General features: G+C 45.2%; 1 protein-coding gene across 6 annotated transcripts in view; it reads left to right on the top strand.

Annotated features, from left to right (window-relative positions):
* The window catches only part of AHDC1 (AT-hook DNA binding motif containing 1), a 226,288-nt gene that overhangs the window by 47,233 nt on the left and 161,857 nt on the right, over window positions 1-17,198 (top strand). The window lies entirely within an intron of this gene.

The following is a 17,198-nucleotide window of genomic DNA, read 5'->3' as shown; positions in this document are numbered from 1 at the left end:
TGTTTGGAGGTGGGGTGAGGAGTGAATTTATCTGCACCTGCGTTTCTATTACTTTCTTGATGTGAATACTCTGGCAGCTTAGTAATAAGGAGTCGCTTGACTCCCAGGATATTATCCCCACCCTTCTGTTTACTTAGCCATAGCCAGGCTCCAAAACAATAAAGTGGGCTGCTTTGCTAGAAGAGTATTTTCTTTGAAACTTGCCGTTTTACTTATTTGCTTTAAGAGGGCCATTTCTCTAGGACTTATCCACCCTGTATGGATTTTTGGGGAGTACACAACAAAACTTGGCGTAATGGAACACAATCACGGCGGTAGGACAAAAAAGCAGATGCAAATCTCCATGCACTGAAAATAGAAGTGATTTGGTTGTGCAATATTTCATGCTCAATATTTTCATTCCCTCTTAAGGATGGGTTACTGGGTGACGTCCCATAAACCATTGCCATTTTTTTGTTGAGGCACATGGGGACTGTTGAAAGCAGGAGAGGGAGCTAAGCTGATGTGCAGGAATAAAAAATAGTGGAAGGAGGGACAAGGAATTTGCTTATATACAAAAGCTTTCTCTAGCTATTGAAAGAGTCTCTAAGGTTCTTATGAACATTTTCATCTAGATTGTCTTTATACTATGCATCTGCTGGGCATAGACCTGATTTACCAGTAAATGCATAAAATAGACAAACAAATGTATTTAATACAGTATTGTGCTGTGTGTGGGTTTTCTAATATAACATTTCTTTTAAAAGTTTTTTTCTATGATTTATTGCTTTTCCAGTCACTTAGTGACCATTCTAAGTTCTTTTTTTTTTTTACAAATTTTATTTATAATACAGTTAAAAACAAACAAACAAACATTGGATTTGACGTTACATTCCAGTATATACATTCTTATCAGATTATTCCACTTTTTACAATCAATTCTTCATCTCTACATATACATCTAAGTTTTATATACAATACTTGTTCTAAAATAACATATATTTCTATCTTAACATTCATCTTTAATCCCGACCGTCCTCTTCAAATTCCTCCAGCGGTAAAATTTATCCCAGGTTTTACCATTCTAAGTTCTAATGGACTTACCTGAGGGCTACTTATGACCTGGATTCAAAGGTTGGGCCTCTCTGCAGTCACGCAACCCCACTTTGGGTGCTCAGCAACCAGACCACATATACAGCTGTTTGCAATGTCCTGTGGTCACATGGCTGCATTTTGCCCAAAACTGGCATTGACCTTTGTAGCAAAACCATTAGTTTGCTTAATGACTGCTGCTGCAAAAAAATTATAAAATCGAGTCAGTCATTTGATGAACCTACTTTATGACCATCACGAATTACGACTGTGATTGGAAGTCTGCATTATGGTTGTAACATGAGGACTACCTGTAAAACCCCCTCCCTTTTTTTTTTTTTTTTTTTAGGAACAAAGTCTGTACACATACATCTCACCTCATTTTAGTCTTAAAGCCACCTTGCAAGATAGGTCAGACGAGAGTTAATAATATTCATTGCCAGAACGTGTGGAAATTGGAGTCTCCTGCAGTCTAATCTGATATTCCAATCATGACAACACAGTGCTTTTCAAATCTTTTTCAGAGCAGTTCTAGTTAGAAGCATGAGTTGGGTTCAATGGCTAGAGCGTGGTGGCTGGCGGATTCTGGGAACTGATGTCCATGCATCTTAAAGTTACTAAAGTTGAGAAACACTGGGCTACAGAATTTGGAATTCCCTATGTTGTGGGAAGTTATTATCTTAGGATGGTGAATGGATCAATAAGTTAAGGCAGGGTGTCTTCAAACGTGGCAACTTTAAGACTTGTGGACTTCAACTCCCAGAATTCCTCAGCGGGGCTGGGCTGGGCTTTGGATCTGATTTGGAAAAAGTGTTTCCAAATGCATATGAAGCCCCTGTGTCTAGTTAAAGCAGCTGCATCATTTTCCAGGATCCCAAGTATATTTGTTTGGGGATGGCATGTTATATGAATATAGGTAGTCCTCAATTTACGACTAAAATTGAGCCCAAATTTTCTGTTGCTAAGTTAAACATTTGTTAAGTGACATTAATGAGAGATTTGCCTCATTTTATGACCTTGCAACAGCTGTTAAGTGAACCACTGCAGTTGTTAAGTTAATAAAATGGTGATTAAGTGGATTTGGCTTCTCTATTGCTTTGCAAAAGAGGATCACGTGACCCCGGGACGCTGCAACCGTCATAAGTATGATCCAGTTGCCAAGTGTCTGAATTTTGATCATGTGACCAATGGGATGCTGCAACGGTTGTAAGTGTGAAAAACAGTCATAAGTCCCCTTTTTCAGTGCCATTGTGACTTTGAATGGTCATTAAATGAAGTGTTGTAAGTCGAGGACTACCTGTGCATTTGGTTTCAGTTTCTATTGCTGCGCCTATTCTATGAATTGGCCTCCCCCCCCCCCCAGGAGTTAGTCTGACTTCCTGACTCTGTCAGGAAGGCAGCTAAAAACAAAAGGCTTCCAGAGAATTGAATACTCTCCAATTTTCGTTTTATATAATGTATTTCTCAAATTATTTTTCTTCCTATTTTTTTTTTCTATGCTATCGCAGATAGTTTGATTACTTGGTGTTGTATATGATTTGTATGTACTGAATCCTTTCTGACTCCCAGATGCTTACAACAGCGAAGGTTCAGCAGCATACATATCTAATCCATCAATCTATAACCTGGGTTGACAATTCATGGACTCTGTGAACCCCCAGATATTATGCTGTTCTTCCCTTCAGGCACTGCTTCCTGCCTGGAAAATTGTTCTTTTGAACCTCTGCTCAACTTTTGAGTGGGGGCTGCAGACAAATTTTTTTTGAAATGTTTTATGAAAGAGGAACAGCTTGCAGAATTCATCCCTTAATGCTCCAAGCCGGGGTCTTCAAACCTGGCCCTTTTATGACTTGTGGACTTCAACTTCCAGAATTCCTCAGCCAGCCATGTTGAGGGGAAAGGGAGAGGTTTCCAAGCTGAGCCATGCTGGCTCAGGAATTCTGGGAGTTGAAGTCCACGAGTCATAAAAGGGCCAAGTTTGAAGACCCCTGCTCCAAGCTCTTTTCCCCTTGGAGCTTAGATCTGAACTGGCCAACCAAACTTTGGCAAAACAATGTCAACATCCTGTTTTCCTTAAACGGGTAGAATGTTCTCTCTTCTATGCATGGGCATCACTCAGAAAGGATGCTCTTCACGAGTAGCCAGTTTACTGTGGTGGTCCAAGAGGGCTGCCATTACTCGGTCCATGGGGCACTCTGACCATGCAAGCTTTGTCCTGCTTGTGACGAATACTCAGGGATGTGTTAGCCCAGGAGTCTGCAACCTTGACAACTTTAAGACTTGTGGACTTTAGCTCCCAGAATTCTGGGAGCTGAAGTCCACAAGTCTTAAAGTTGTCAGGGTTGCAGACCCCTGTATAGCCTCCTTGCTCTGCTGCTCTGCTTCGCCTTATTCAAGTTGCCTTAATTGTTTTGCATTAATTAATGTGTTTGTCCCAAGATGAAACAATGGGCCAGGCGAGGGTTTGGGGGCTACATTCAGTGGGCTTGGGAAGAGGGATGGGTCACACTGAGTGGGTCAATTATGCAAAAGGGAGCAGGTCCACATGATGTTTAGAGGAGCAGCCATCTTTTTTTTTTTTTTTTTTTTGAGCCTTTCAGCTTTTGGAGAGGGTGGGATTGCGGTTTCTTTCTTTCTTTCTTTCTTTCTTTCTTTCTTTCTTTCTCTTGTGCTTTTATGTGATAGTGCCTTTTAAGCTTAGCACTTCTTTCTGTTTCCTGCCTCAAAATAGCAGCAAATGGCATTCAGTTGTGCAGGCTGAAGAGGCTTTCAGGGCTTCAAAAAGAGGCTTGGGCCTCCTCCCTCTGCCTTCATACCTTTTTCAGAAATTCTATTTTTTTTCCCTTCAGGGATAGAGGAAAATGTGTGCTCTGAAGGAAAAGCCCTCAGCTTTAGAGTTGGAACACGTTGCACTCTTAGCTTCTACCTTGGGGCAGTAGAAACAGGTATATTGTATCTTGTTCTTTAATCTTCCCTGTATTGCGTTTCCTGCCTTCCCTCCAGAGAGCAGAAAAGTGCCTAAAACAATGATGGCGAACCTTTTAGAGACCGAGTGCCCAAACTGCAACCCAAAACCCACTTATTTATCGTCGGGTGCCAGGTGGGCGTGGCCCACTGGGTGGGCGTGGCTGTGGTCATGGCAGACTGGGTGGGTGTGGCCAAGGTGGGCGTGATCACCTCAATGTTGCTCGTGGAGAGGGACGCCTGTGGAGGCTGGGCAGGGTTTGGGGAGATCCAGGGGGTCACTGGCAGGTGGAGTGGTGGGCAGGAGGCTTGTCCTGCTGGGTGAGACGAGGCAGGGCAAGGCAGGGCGGGGGTGCCATTGTCACAGGGCAAGGTGAGGCAGGGGCTGGGGCGGCTGCTGACACCATCGGCCCCTGCACACACAGGCCAGCAAGTGCAGGGGTGCTGGGATGCATCCAGCCACTTGGGACCTCAGCGAGTTAGTGGGCGGCCGGTTGAAGAGGAATTGTTGCCATCTCTGGGGCATGGCGTGCGTGCCCACAGAGTGGTCTCTGAGTGCCGCCTCTGGCACCTGTGCCATAGGTTTTTCACCACTGGCCTAAAACAAAGGGGCTCTTTTTAGAATCCCTGCAACAGTCCTGTAAGGTAGTTTCAGCTGCCTCTGTGTTTAGATCAGGGGTACACAATAGTTGGGTGTGTGTGTATCCGTGAAGATCTTCCTTAGCCTGTGAATAGGATGCTGGGATTCAAACAAAATGAATGGACAGGCCAGAATTACTTTGCATTTGTTTACTTTAAATGCTATTATTCCCCCTACTGTTCCCCATATATTTAACCATTTTCTTCTTGTGTCACATTAAATTGCAATTCAGCCACAGCTTTTTAAAGAGTTCCATGTGTTACGCCTGAGCTTTGGGGGGCAATGGGTGGGCCTGAGGCTTCAGTTTCTGCATACTCCTAGTTTAATTCAGCCCATCTGGGTGGCAGCATCTAGCCCAGCGTTTGGCTGATCTAGAAAGCTGAGCAGGTTTGGGCTTGGTTAAGACTTGGCTGGGAGTCGTAGGAGATGATCAGGCTGAGCCTGAGGGTGGGGTCAAATCCATGTCAGTCTGGAGTCCCTATGCCCCCGAAAGAGAATTAAGTCCAGCCCCCTTGAAGTCCGTTGACAATTATCTGGTGCCAATTTGCCTTGACCATCAGTAGAACATTTAGTGACCATTTGAAGCCACTGAAAAAAAGCGACTTATGATAGTTTTTCACACTTTATGACCATTGCAGCACATGATCAAAATTTGGACGCTTGACACCTAGTTCATATTTACGACAGTTGCAACGTCCCAGGGTCCTGTCATCACCTTTTGCGAACTTCTAATAAGCAAAGTCAACAGGAGAGCCAGATTCACTTTACAACCATGTTACTAACTTAACCACTGCAGTGATTCACTTAAGAACTTGTGGCAAAAAAGGTTATAAAATGGGGCAAAACTGACAACTGTCTCACTTAGCAACAGAAATTTGGAACTCAGTTGCAGTTGTAAATCAAGGGCTACCTGTATATTGTGGTTCCTAATTTCTTGCACCTGACAGGAGACCATTAAAGAATGCAGGACTGTCAACTAGGCGGAGAAGTAAAACCTGACTTGAAGTCGACTTGAGTTTCTTTTTAAGACTAAATCAAGACGGCTAAGTGCTTCCCTTTGACAAGTAGCCTGAGCCTGGATCTTCCGGCACTCTAGGACACTTATATGCTGAAGACAGCATGTCAGCTAGTACAAATCTGGACTGGATTTGGAAACTGCAGCTGGCCATCTCATGTCTTGTTCTTTGTCTTCCTTTGCCCTTTGCCATTTAAGGCTTTGCAGAGATGACCATAGGTTGACAGTCTTTACCAGTGATGTATCGCATAGGGGGGACGGCTGCAGAAGAGGGCAGACCATTACGTTACTGATGGTTGCGTCAAGGAGAGAATCTCGGCAGGTGCAACTTGCTATGTCAGATGGATACAGAGTGTAAGGCAAGTTGCAGCTGCTCCAATCCTTCCTTTCGTATTACTGGAAGCCATTCATATCCCCATCCTCTGTGGCAGTCCTTCCCCCCTTAGTATTTTCCAGATGTATTGGATTGCAACTCCTGGATTGGGGAGAGGAACTCTGTTGCATCTGTTATCCTGATGTTCGGTCAGATGATCAGATGATAGATTGAAAAACAAAGATCTTGATCCTTGTGAAGCCAACAATTGCCTGCCTGCATTGGCTCAACTCTGACCCACTCAAAGTTCCTTTAAACCAGGCAGGTCTATTGCAGCCCAAGAGCTGCATGCAGCCCTGGATAGCTTATACTGTGGTCCCACAAAATCGTAAACATGTAACATTATTGTGTGATTTATATTCATTAGCTATACTATATATTTTTGGCCCAAGATGTTCAGTGCGACCCAGGCAAGCCAAAAGATTGGACAACCATGCTTTAAACCAAGATATGGGGAACAGCTGGGAGTGGGGGGATTATCAAACTGAAGAGCTACCATGAAAGTCTAGTCCAGGGGTCTTCAAACATGGCCCTTTTATGGCTTGTGGACTTCAACTCCCAGAACTCCCAGCTTGGCTGGCTGAGAAATTCTGGGAGTTGAAGTCCACAAATCTTAAAGTGGCCAAATTTGGAGACCCTTGCTGTAGAAGCTGGAAGGAGTTTTAATTTTAACTAAAATGGCTGAGCAAGCCATCTCTGGTGTTTTTGGCCAAGAAAGTGAGTGAATTCACTTGAAATAGAAACATCTCAGTGAAGTATGAATATACTCAAAGCATCCTCATATTGTGGATTTGATGGCCACCAAGTGTGGTGATGGTCCTCAATTCAAATGATTTCAGAAGAGTTTTGGGTAAATACATGGAGGATCAGACTGCCAATGATTGCTAGTTCTGAATCGTGGCAGCATAGTTTAAGCTGGGTGGACACTACAGTGCAGGAAAACTACTCTCTTCCTCCCCTTGTTTCTGGCTGGCCAATAGTGGATCAAATATTGGCCTTGTCCCCATTGAGGACTAGACTTAGTAGCAAGCTGAGGCGTGTTGCTGTGTAAGGTCTGAAGTGGTGCTGACTTGCTTGTGCTTGTTGATTGAACAAGATGTGATTCCTTTTGCTCTGGTGGCAGGTCATCCCAGGTGACAAAGTCATTATTTTATTGGGCTACAGGTGCTCTAAAGTGACCCTGCCAGTACAATGCAAACATCTCTCATTAAGAGGCTGAAATTAGTGTCCTCATTCCCGCCTCAGGCCTCTTTGCTCCTTCGCTTCTGAGCAATGAATTTGGAAAAGGGAGGATTAATCCCCTGGTCCTCCCTCCAGGCTCTGCTTGTGACCCTGTTGCCTTGTGCCGAGGCCCTGCCCTGATGTTTTATTCTCTTCCGTTCTGGCATGCCTTGCTGGAGTTGGTCTCTCCCAGGACAGGAAGACAAATGAATTCCATTACGGGATCGTGATTTTATTCCACGTGTCAGGGAGTCTGAGATTAACTTGCTCACCAATCTGTGACAAAGCCAGATACACACATCCGCACAACCCCCTTCAGCTGCCCTGCCATCCCCACCACCTTTGCGCCCCATCTCATGCAGGCAGAACCTGGTTGCAGTTATGGCTTACCTCTTTGAGAATCTGGGCTAGGGAGTGGTTTTGTTCTCCAAAACAAAAGAGAACGCTGAGAAAAGGCGTTCAGGTAAGACAACGCCCCTTCCCCCCCCTTAATGCCACATGCATGCATAGAGAGGGGGGCTGTACTCTGAGTGCCCTCCATATGGGTTGAACCCATGTTCTGGGTGGGCATTTGAGCCATGCCAGTCAACCTCCAGATTTTTCATTGCTTGTTTGTTTTGAATGTATATATATACTTTAATGTGTGGCAGAGTAAAAGTGCAGAATAGAACAGAAAACTGGCTACAAAACATCCTGATGTACATGAGAGTCAGTTTGGTGTAGTGGCTGAGGCACCAGGCTAAAAACCAGGAGACCAGGAGCTTTAGCACCACCCTAGGAGAAGAAGCCAGCTGGGTGACCTCGAGCCAGTCACATTCTCTCAGCCCTGGGAAGGAGGCAATGGCAAACCACTTTTGAAAAACCTTGTCAAGAAAACTTGCCCAAGCAGTCTCTGAAAATCAGACATAAACGAATGAAAGAAAAAAAAATACATTTAAATATGATTTTTAATAGCAAGTTTCTAGTCCTCAATACAGAAATTCGTTTTGAAAGCTTGTATAGAACCTTCTTTTGTGCTACTTAAAGGACAGTTGAGGTTTTCAGTGTTTGAAGTAAAATAAACGTCACATTTTGATGTATTTATTTGTATGCCATTTTTATTATTTTTACAAACAAGTCAAGCCAATGAACATATCCAACACACTTTCCCCCTCCTATTTTCCCAACAACAACAACAACCCTGTGAGGTGGGTTGGGTTGAGAGGGAGTGACTGGCTCAAAGTCACCCAACTGGTTTTCATGGCTAAGGCGGGACTTGAACTCAGCCTAGTGTCTTAACTACTACACCAAATTGGTACTTAGTATTTAGTGGTGCTCCTTCCCTCTTCAGAATAAACATTATAAAATCTTACTTTTTTTCTCAATTTGTGTAACTATTTCTGTTTGCTAATTTTAACTTGACTCAGAACATCCCCACCACCCATCTAACTTTGATCTGCAATACATCAGTGTTATTCCACCTTGGATTTCTTTTCTTTTTCTTTTTTCTTTTTAGGTAGAAGATGGAAAGGGGGGGGGCTGTGGGGACAGGTTTCTCAGTAAATCCTATTGCAGGATATATGAAGATGAAGTTGCAGAAAATGCACTGGGTCCTTAATAGCATTTTTAAAGCTTGCTCTTTTTGAGTACATTACAATGACATCGCTACTAGAGATTAGCTTGGACAGGCAGGCACTCCCACCCTTCCTTTTGGGGGTGGGTGGGTGGGGGAACAAAAAAGATTGTTACTTGATCTGGGAAGTCTCATAAATAACAACAATAGCCACTCACTTATCTTAAGGAACTGGCGAAGGGGCTGGAAAAAGAGGGGCTAGCTGTCAGAAAGCTGGTCTCCTGGCCCTTGTGGACAAAGTCCAGATACGCCTGTTGCAAACAGGCAAAAGGTGACTGTGTTGCATTGAGACAGTGTGAGGGCCTGCCTCCAACCATCTGGCTCTTGTGTCCGTTGTCCTAGGGGAGCTGAACCACAGGAGGCAGCTCACTGGCCCAGCCTAGCTCTCCACAGCACCAGACTACAGATACAGATAGCAACAGCGGTAGCACTTAGACTTATATACTGCCTCACAGTGCTTTACAGCCCTATTAAGCAGTTTACAGAGTCAGCCTATTGCCCCCCCCCCAACAATCTGGGTCCTCATTTTACCGACCTCAGAAGGATGGAAGGCTGAGTTAAACATGAGCCGGTCAGGATCGAACTGCCTGCAGTCAGCAGAGGTTGACGCCTTCATCTCCCCACTTTAAATGCTGAGTGGCTTTAGATGAGTCTGCCTTGCTGGCCCCATAGAGAAAATGTGCTCCAACCCATGGGACCAGATGGAAAGATTCCATGCTTTGGGGGAGGGAGGGGGGAGGGCAGGAGGAGGACAAAGAGAATAGCCTGCATTGGCTTAATGTGGTCCTTTGCTTAGGGCAGCAAGAAGCCGGGTGGCGTCATCCTGTTGCTTAGCTGATTTAAGCAGGATGCCAAGGCAGGTTCAGTGGGACATGATTATTTGGAGAAAGAGTCTTTTAATGTCGGTGGAAGGAGGCAGGAGGGGGGAGGGCAGGGTGTAGTTTGCCAGGCTGCCATTTTGGCTTCAGCTGCGTGGAACCATAAGTCTCTACCGCACTCAGTTTAGGCATCTGTGAAACAACCCAGAAATGCAGGGGAGGGAGAGGAGCGTCTGGGGAATGGGTGTGTGCATAAAGCAGATGCCTGCAGAAGAGAGAAGGATGGGTGGGTGTTGCAGCTGACCCTCCTGGGGCAAACCACAAGCTTTCCCCTCCCCTCCTCCTTTGTTCTGTCTGGGAGCAGGCATCTGGATGTGCTTTGGGGGTGACTGGCTGATGCAGCAGGGAAGCTGAGGCAGTTAAAACCTCCAGTAAGCCAGTCGCAAGCTTGAATGGCTCTCTGGGCTCCCGTTTCTGAATCCTGGGCGGGGAGGAGAGAAGAGTGGGGTGTGGAGTGTTCCTGAATCCTGGCAGAGAAGGCTGGTGCTGGGATGTGCTGCAAAGGATTGGGGCCTTCGGCTTTGCTTTGGGGAGGATTGGGACAATCGAATAAGTTGGTTTTGTTCCTTTCTGATCTTTCCATGACTAGCCCTGTTGCTCCACACACAGGTGGGTTCACACATTGCACAAAGCCATCATGTCGGACAATGGATGCCAGCTTCACAGGAACACAAGCAGTTCTGCTTTGTAATCATGGTTTATGGCTTAGTGCAACAAGTGTACCCTGTTATAGTCTTTTACTTGGCCAAAATATGTTCTTTAGCAAAGAAGTACGGGCACCCTGTTTGGGGTTCATAGACTGGGAAGGAGTAGCTTTTACTCATGAACTGAGAAGGGGCCTTTGTTTGGGAAAGGGTTTTTTTTTTTGTATCCAGTTAGGTGTGCTTGCAAAGAGTTTGGATTTTTTTTCAAAGAAGACAAAACAATGTTTGTATCCCACCCCCAAATTGTGCAGAGTTTGTTTTGCCAAACAACATAGTTGTATAATAATAGGAACATTTTTTTTCTAATCCCAGCCTCCAATTTGCTTAGTTGACTTCAGAATAACCTGTTTCCCTAAGCAGGGAAATGAAATTAGATAACCAGAGCTGCGTGCCTGGTTTTACTCAATCCAAATCCAGAACTTAAGAGACAAAAAATGCTTGGTGACCCGGTCTCCTGACACTGTAATTATACAGTACATGCTTATGCCCCTTTTAGGAGGAGTTTTGCATGTTCTTCATATCTCTACAACAATAAGGACTGAAGCATGCCTTGTCTGAAGAAATATTTAAAAATCCAAATATTTTTGGATCTAGAAGAAAGTCGACTTGTGGCAAAAGAGTTGAATAATATTTGCACAGCCAGGGCTTGGTCTGGTATGGTTGCCAATCAACCATGCTAGGAGTATGTCATTATAAAGCGACTTTTTCCAGACCCTGTTTACCCAGGAGAGAACTAGGAGAAAATGAAAATGCTTTTTTTTTTTTTTTTTTTTTTGTGGAGACAGGAAGGAAAAATCATCTAGAATTCCCAACCCACTCTGGGAGTTGTAGCTGGAATACACGGGGAGGGTGCCGGGTTGGGGAACACCAGTGTAGGAAAGGAGGGGAAACACGGAGCTCTGTTTAAGGGATGGAAGCTAGATTGCCGGGCGCCTGGCTTCTTCTGAAAGGACAGCTGTCTTCTCTCTCTCCCCGCTTCCTGCTTCTCAACCCTCCCTCCCAGGGAGCCAAAAGGGTAGATGTCAGTGCCCTTTCCTGCCAACTCTCTTGTTTCTGAGACTGCCCAGCGTGAAGGACCCTGTTTTAATGTGTCCTGGAATGTGCTATGGAATTCTCCCTGGGCAAATTAGGAGCCGTCCAGCCAGAGAAACAGCAGCAAGGAAACGGACTTCATTTCTTCAGGGTAAAAACCACCCAAAGGAAGGCAGGAGTCTCCTTGAAAGAGTTTGGGTTGGTTCATGGAGAGGAAGGGGGGGGGGGAGAGACATAGCTTGACCAAGTGCAGCCCCTCCAGTTTATGCTTCCTCCTCTTCTCCTCCACCCCTACCCCCCAGCACTGCATGCATTAATGCAAACACACAGGCCTGAGTGCTTCATTAGCAGCATGTAGAATGGAGTCCTGTAATGCATCCACGTCCCATTAGCCTAATGAAAGAAGTGAGCAGGCACCTGGTCCTGTACAGAGCTGCTGATTCTTGGCAAGTACTTTGGGGCTGGCGGCCTTGGGATTGCTTAATGCAGCCTGGGAATTATTTGGAGGTGGTGGTGGGGGAGGAGAGCCGATCCCTGCTTTTGGAAGGACTAACAGCCGCATCTGGCTAGCCAGCAGATCAGCCACCCAAGAGCCTCGTGCTCCGAAGACAGAGGAAGGGGCATCTGTGATTGTGAGTGTGTGTCACATTGGAGGGAGGGAGGACTGGAACCAACCTCTGAGAAGAGACTGGCTGCATTTGGTTCCAATGGACAATTTAGAAACTGGCTCCCATTAAATGCATGAAGATTGGCAGGCGTGTAATAAAGCAGCTACCAGTGTCACAATTTTATGGATCACCATCTGCCTATAGAGCAGCAAGTCTTGCTGCAATGTTCTCTGGTCTTGACTGATTTTTAACCCATGCTATAGAAGCAGTGGGGAGAGAGGGTCCCTCTGCACAAACTCCCCACCATCACAAGCCAAAGTCTGCTGTCCGATAACTCTACAGGGTCCTTCTTGTTTTTGTTAAAGCTGCACAGGCAGTCCTCGACTTACGGCCACGACTGAGCCCAAAATTTCTCTTGTTAAGTGACACATTTGTTAAATGAGTTTTGCCCCATTTTATAACCTTTCTTGCCACCGTTGTTAAGTGATCACTGCAGTTATTGTTAGTAACACAGTGGTTAAGTGAATCTAGCTCCCCCATTGACTTTGCTTGTCAGAAGGTAGCAAAAGGGGATCACATGATCCCAGGACACTGCAACCGTCACAAATATGAACTGGCTGCCCAGCATCTGAATTTGGATCACGTGTCCATGGGGATGCTACAAAGGTTGTAACTCTGAAAAATGGTCATATCATTTTTTTCCGTGCTGTTGTAACTTTGGACGGTCACTAAATGAACTGTTGTAAGTCGAGAATTATCTGTATTCTCTTTTCTTGGGGGGAATCCTGAACAGTACCGTATACTCCTTGTTGCTTGTAAAATATCCACTGATGTGTCTAATATCAGGAGAGAGGTCAGCATTGGCCAAAACCAAGGGAGAGCATCTTGTTCTCTCTGACTTCCCACGGATGACCCAACTGAACCTTAATCAGGATGGCTCAAGAGTTAGATTGCCCAACTTCCATTGTTCATTCTGTGCTTCCTGCTAAGAGAATCAGCAAAATGGAGGCTGCTACAGAAGTAGCAGGAGCAGCGGTGATGGTCCAGAAGACTCCTGGGTCCTCTTGGTAGAGAGCAAAATAGGTGAGTCAGCCTCTTCTTCAGAAGCTCATCCTGGCCAAGAGAAAGCTGGACCCACATATAAGGCAAAATCATAAAAATATTTGCTGACAAACCACAATGGGCTACAACCAGACTATGTTATGGCTTAGCATAATGTAGTCAAGCTTTTTTCATCTGAAGGTCACATTTCCTTGGGAGCAGTTCCGTTGAGGCTCTCCTGGATAGTGGAGCTAAACAAGAGGACGATGGGGCCAGCCAGGCGAAAGGGAGTGGGACCCCCATCTTTCTTCCTCTGAGGCACCAAATCTTTATCACCCCTTCTTTCTTCCAGACTGCAGGCTGTGGGAAAGGGAGAGACCACTCTTCCCAGAGGTCTGAATTAATCTTTTGCAAAGAGCCACAGGTTGTTCACATCTGTGGGAACCTCACCAGAGTCTTATCTTCCCTAGCCTGGTATCCTTCAGATATGGCAGGGCTACAAGTTTTGGAGTTCTGGGAATGACTCTTCTGAACACATCTGAAAGGCCCAAAGTTGGGGAAAGTTGAGGTGATAACATTATACTTTTCTCAGTCAGATAGAAGAAGGACCTGCTTGTTAGTTCAAAAACCCCTAAGACCAACAATGGATCAAAAGGAGAAAAGTTAAAAAGGCCTTCCCAGAGCACTTTCAACTCTGGGAGGGCTGGGGGAAGATTTGTCTCCAGCTCTGGTTTTATAATCTTGCTCAGTCAAGGATTTATTCCACAGCCTTGGACAATTGACTGTTCCCTGACCTCCTTTCCCAATCTGTAAAATAGGAATAACGTTTCTTGCTACACCAAGCTAAGCCACTACGAAAAGAATGTGGACCTCAAAGACTGAAAGAAATTTAGACGGGGAGCTACTATTCTTTAAAGTTTCAGAATGTAATCAACTGGTGATGCTGTAGAGAACTGTTGCAGGAGATTTTCCCTGATGTTGTTCGATTAAAATGTTGGTTCTGGGTGTGGTAAGCTGTAATACGAATGAAATAGCTCTGTGCAAGTTTTTCTTTATATATTAACATTGTAGAGTAGGGTAGCTTGAGAGGAGAGGAATCTAAATATGCTCCAGAAAACAGAGTGATTTGCTAAGCTTTAAAAAAATAGATAAAGCCATTAATAGGGGGCTGAATTGCAAAGCACATTGGGAGTGGGATGCTGTGTCTTAACCCTGCCACTTCTAAGGGTCTGGATTTCAGTTTCCAGAATTCACAGCAATGGCCATACTGATGATTCTGGGACTTGAAATCCACAAACTCGGACATTGGGAAAGATTGGTGAAGCCTTCTTGAATGAATGTGGATAAAAGGACTTTTCTATTACAGCTAAGTCTTTGTGGGACAAGAGCAGTGATGTGTTTCTGTGAAGTTTAGATTCTGAATCAGCCAAAAGACCAGGCTTATTTTAAAGCTTACCTTCTCCCCAAAGTAAAACTTAATGACGCACTCCATGTGAGCTCTAGAGCAGGGGTGTCCAACCGTGGCAACTTTGAGACCTGTGGACTTCAACTCCCAGAATTCCCCAGCCAGCCATGGGAGTTGAAGTCCACAGGTCTTAAAGTTGCCAAGGTTGGAGACCCCTGCTCTAGAGGCTGAAAAAAACACAACCCCACTACCTCTAAAGTGACTGCAGGCAAACTGTAGGCATTGAATTGCCCACTGTGATTTATTGTGTTGTATGAACCCATCCAATTGTGGCTTGTTCCATAAATCCTAACCAAGGAAATAGCTTATTATGAGGCCCAAACCCAGCTTCTTTTAACTTTGCACATTGTGGTGTAGTATATAACATTCAACACAGATGTCTGTTCCCATAAAAATAATTCTAGCTAGCATTTAGGCCTTTTTTGCCTGCCAACCCCTCCCAGCACTGGGTGGATGCCTCCTTTTCCAGCTTGTTAAACTGGAAGCAAATCACCTTTGATAAGATGAACTGCATTCATCATCCATTTCCCCCCCCCCTCTTTCTTTTGCAATCTTGACAGAAGATTGTTCTTCTGGAGCTGCTGTTTGTATCAGGGTGAACTCTGTCAACCCACCACCACCACCACCATTGGTGTCAGTGAAGATTTATCAGAATTGCACTGGAAGAAGAAAAGTTTAATTTTCCTGCCCCGTGTGCTAGAATTTGCTAATTATTAAATTTCTGATTGCTGTTTTGCATCTTGATAATGCGTGTGAAAAATGCAGCAGCCTACTGCAACTTGCAATTTGGTTGGAAAAGTTCCTTCTCACAATACACAGGACCCCCAGATGGTAGTGAGCCTAACTGGGAGACCCTTGGATACAGTGTACAAATACCTTTAACTTTTTTCTCCCTAAAAGATTGTTTTGAAGTTTGAACTTATTTCTCCCATGCAACCATGTGCAATTGTCCTTTTAAATGCATTACAATGTACTTTATTTGCTTATGTGACACAATTGGGCTGTCAAGAAGAAGACACTGATTGAAATCTATTCTCAATCAGGAACTAAATAACTTTTGGCAACCACTTTCACTACATAGGGTGGTGATTGTGGGGAAAAATGAGAGGAAGAGGAGTGCCAAATAAATGTATGAATGAATGAGCAAATAAGTGCGTGCCACAGAATATTTAGCCAAGTTTCAGCTGGGTGTGTTTTCCAATCAAGTGTACACAGAGATACACAGAGCTAGCAAGTTCAGTGTGAGATAGTTGTGCAACTAGTTTACACTTAATTCCTCTAAGGCACATTGTATTGTAGGTGCAATTCAGAAATACCTATTGTGGCTGTGACAATGTTTGCTTAATTGTTTACTTCTCTAGCTTATTTTTTATTAAAATGTGCCCCTGAAAGTGTGCCTGCCAAAGAAAGCATGTTCTGGAAACAGGAGCTGTTGGAGATCCAGAAATGGACTATAGTGAATATTTTAATGTATTTAATATTTTAATATAGTGAATATTTTAGTGACAACTTGTTGCTGGTTGCCACAAATCGACTAGGTTCACCAAAACGTGGTTAGTTTGGATTTGGCTTAGGGTATTGTATGAACTGAGCTGTGGTGGTTTCTTGAACATAGCATGGTGTGTGATTCTAGCTTTTATTTCAAAACTGTGGCAAGCAGTCCTAAAAGTACAGACTAATGAGCAGAGTTCAGAAATAAGTTAGCACACATTTTTGAATTTTTGTGGGACGTGTGTGAATGCAAAACATCCTTTTTAGAGATTGAGTTACTGAGATAAAAGCAGCGTTTCTGAAACAGTACGGTTGGGTTCCTTTTTTCCAAATCGGGGACACTCCGAAGGGCTCCAGGTCTGGCGCAAATAGGGATAAAGGCAAGCTAGTTAAGACTCGGGAGGTGCTTGCTTGAGCCTGCCCAGCGCCAGGACTCAACTCCCGAGGTCCCGAGCAAAGGCAAGTAAAGACTTGCTGTTACCAATTTGGGAGCTGCCCTTAATTGGGCCACGAAGGACGCTGTGAAAGCCCTGGATATTTAGGAGCTTAAGCTGGAAATTCTTGGAGTGCCGCCTGAGGAAATCGTGAATGGGCGTGGGTTATTGCCTGGGGGGGGGGGGAGGCGGAGGAGGAGATGGAAGAGCGACTTCTGAACTGGAGCGTTTCAGGACCCTGCGGGTTTGCAGCCCTTCCTTACAACAAGCCCGACTTTGGGAATTTTCTTGCCGCGGGGAGTTGTGACTTCCCCCGGCGCAGGCCGCCCCACCCATTTCTCCCCTTCCCCACCTTTTCTCCTCCTCCTCCTCCTCCTTCTCGCCCCGATCGGAGAGGCTCGAGAGAGATGCCAGCCGCTCCTGCTCCAGGTCCTCTTGCGTCTGCTGCCCCCAGCTGGCTCTCGGTGCGCCTCCGCGAGGAGTTAGCCCTAGCCTCGAAGCCGCGCGCTCCAGAGGCGACCTGGCAATCTCTCGTGGCAGGGTGGGGGATTTGGGGTGCGGGGGAAAGGAGGTTGGCAAGAGCCCGTCTTTCCCTAACGCTTGTAGGGGTCTTCTCTGTTCCCCCCCCCCGCCGCCGCCGCCTCCTCCT

The sequence above is a fragment of the Crotalus tigris genome, unplaced genomic scaffold, assembly GCF_016545835.1.
Source record: "Crotalus tigris isolate CLP2741 ecotype Arizona unplaced genomic scaffold, ASM1654583v1 scf7180000017628.32516253702:7417878, whole genome shotgun sequence".
Classification (NCBI taxonomy): Eukaryota; Metazoa; Chordata; class Lepidosauria; order Squamata; family Viperidae; genus Crotalus; species Crotalus tigris.
Note: the sequence above shows the minus strand (reverse complement) of the source record. Positions and strands in the feature narration are given on the sequence as shown.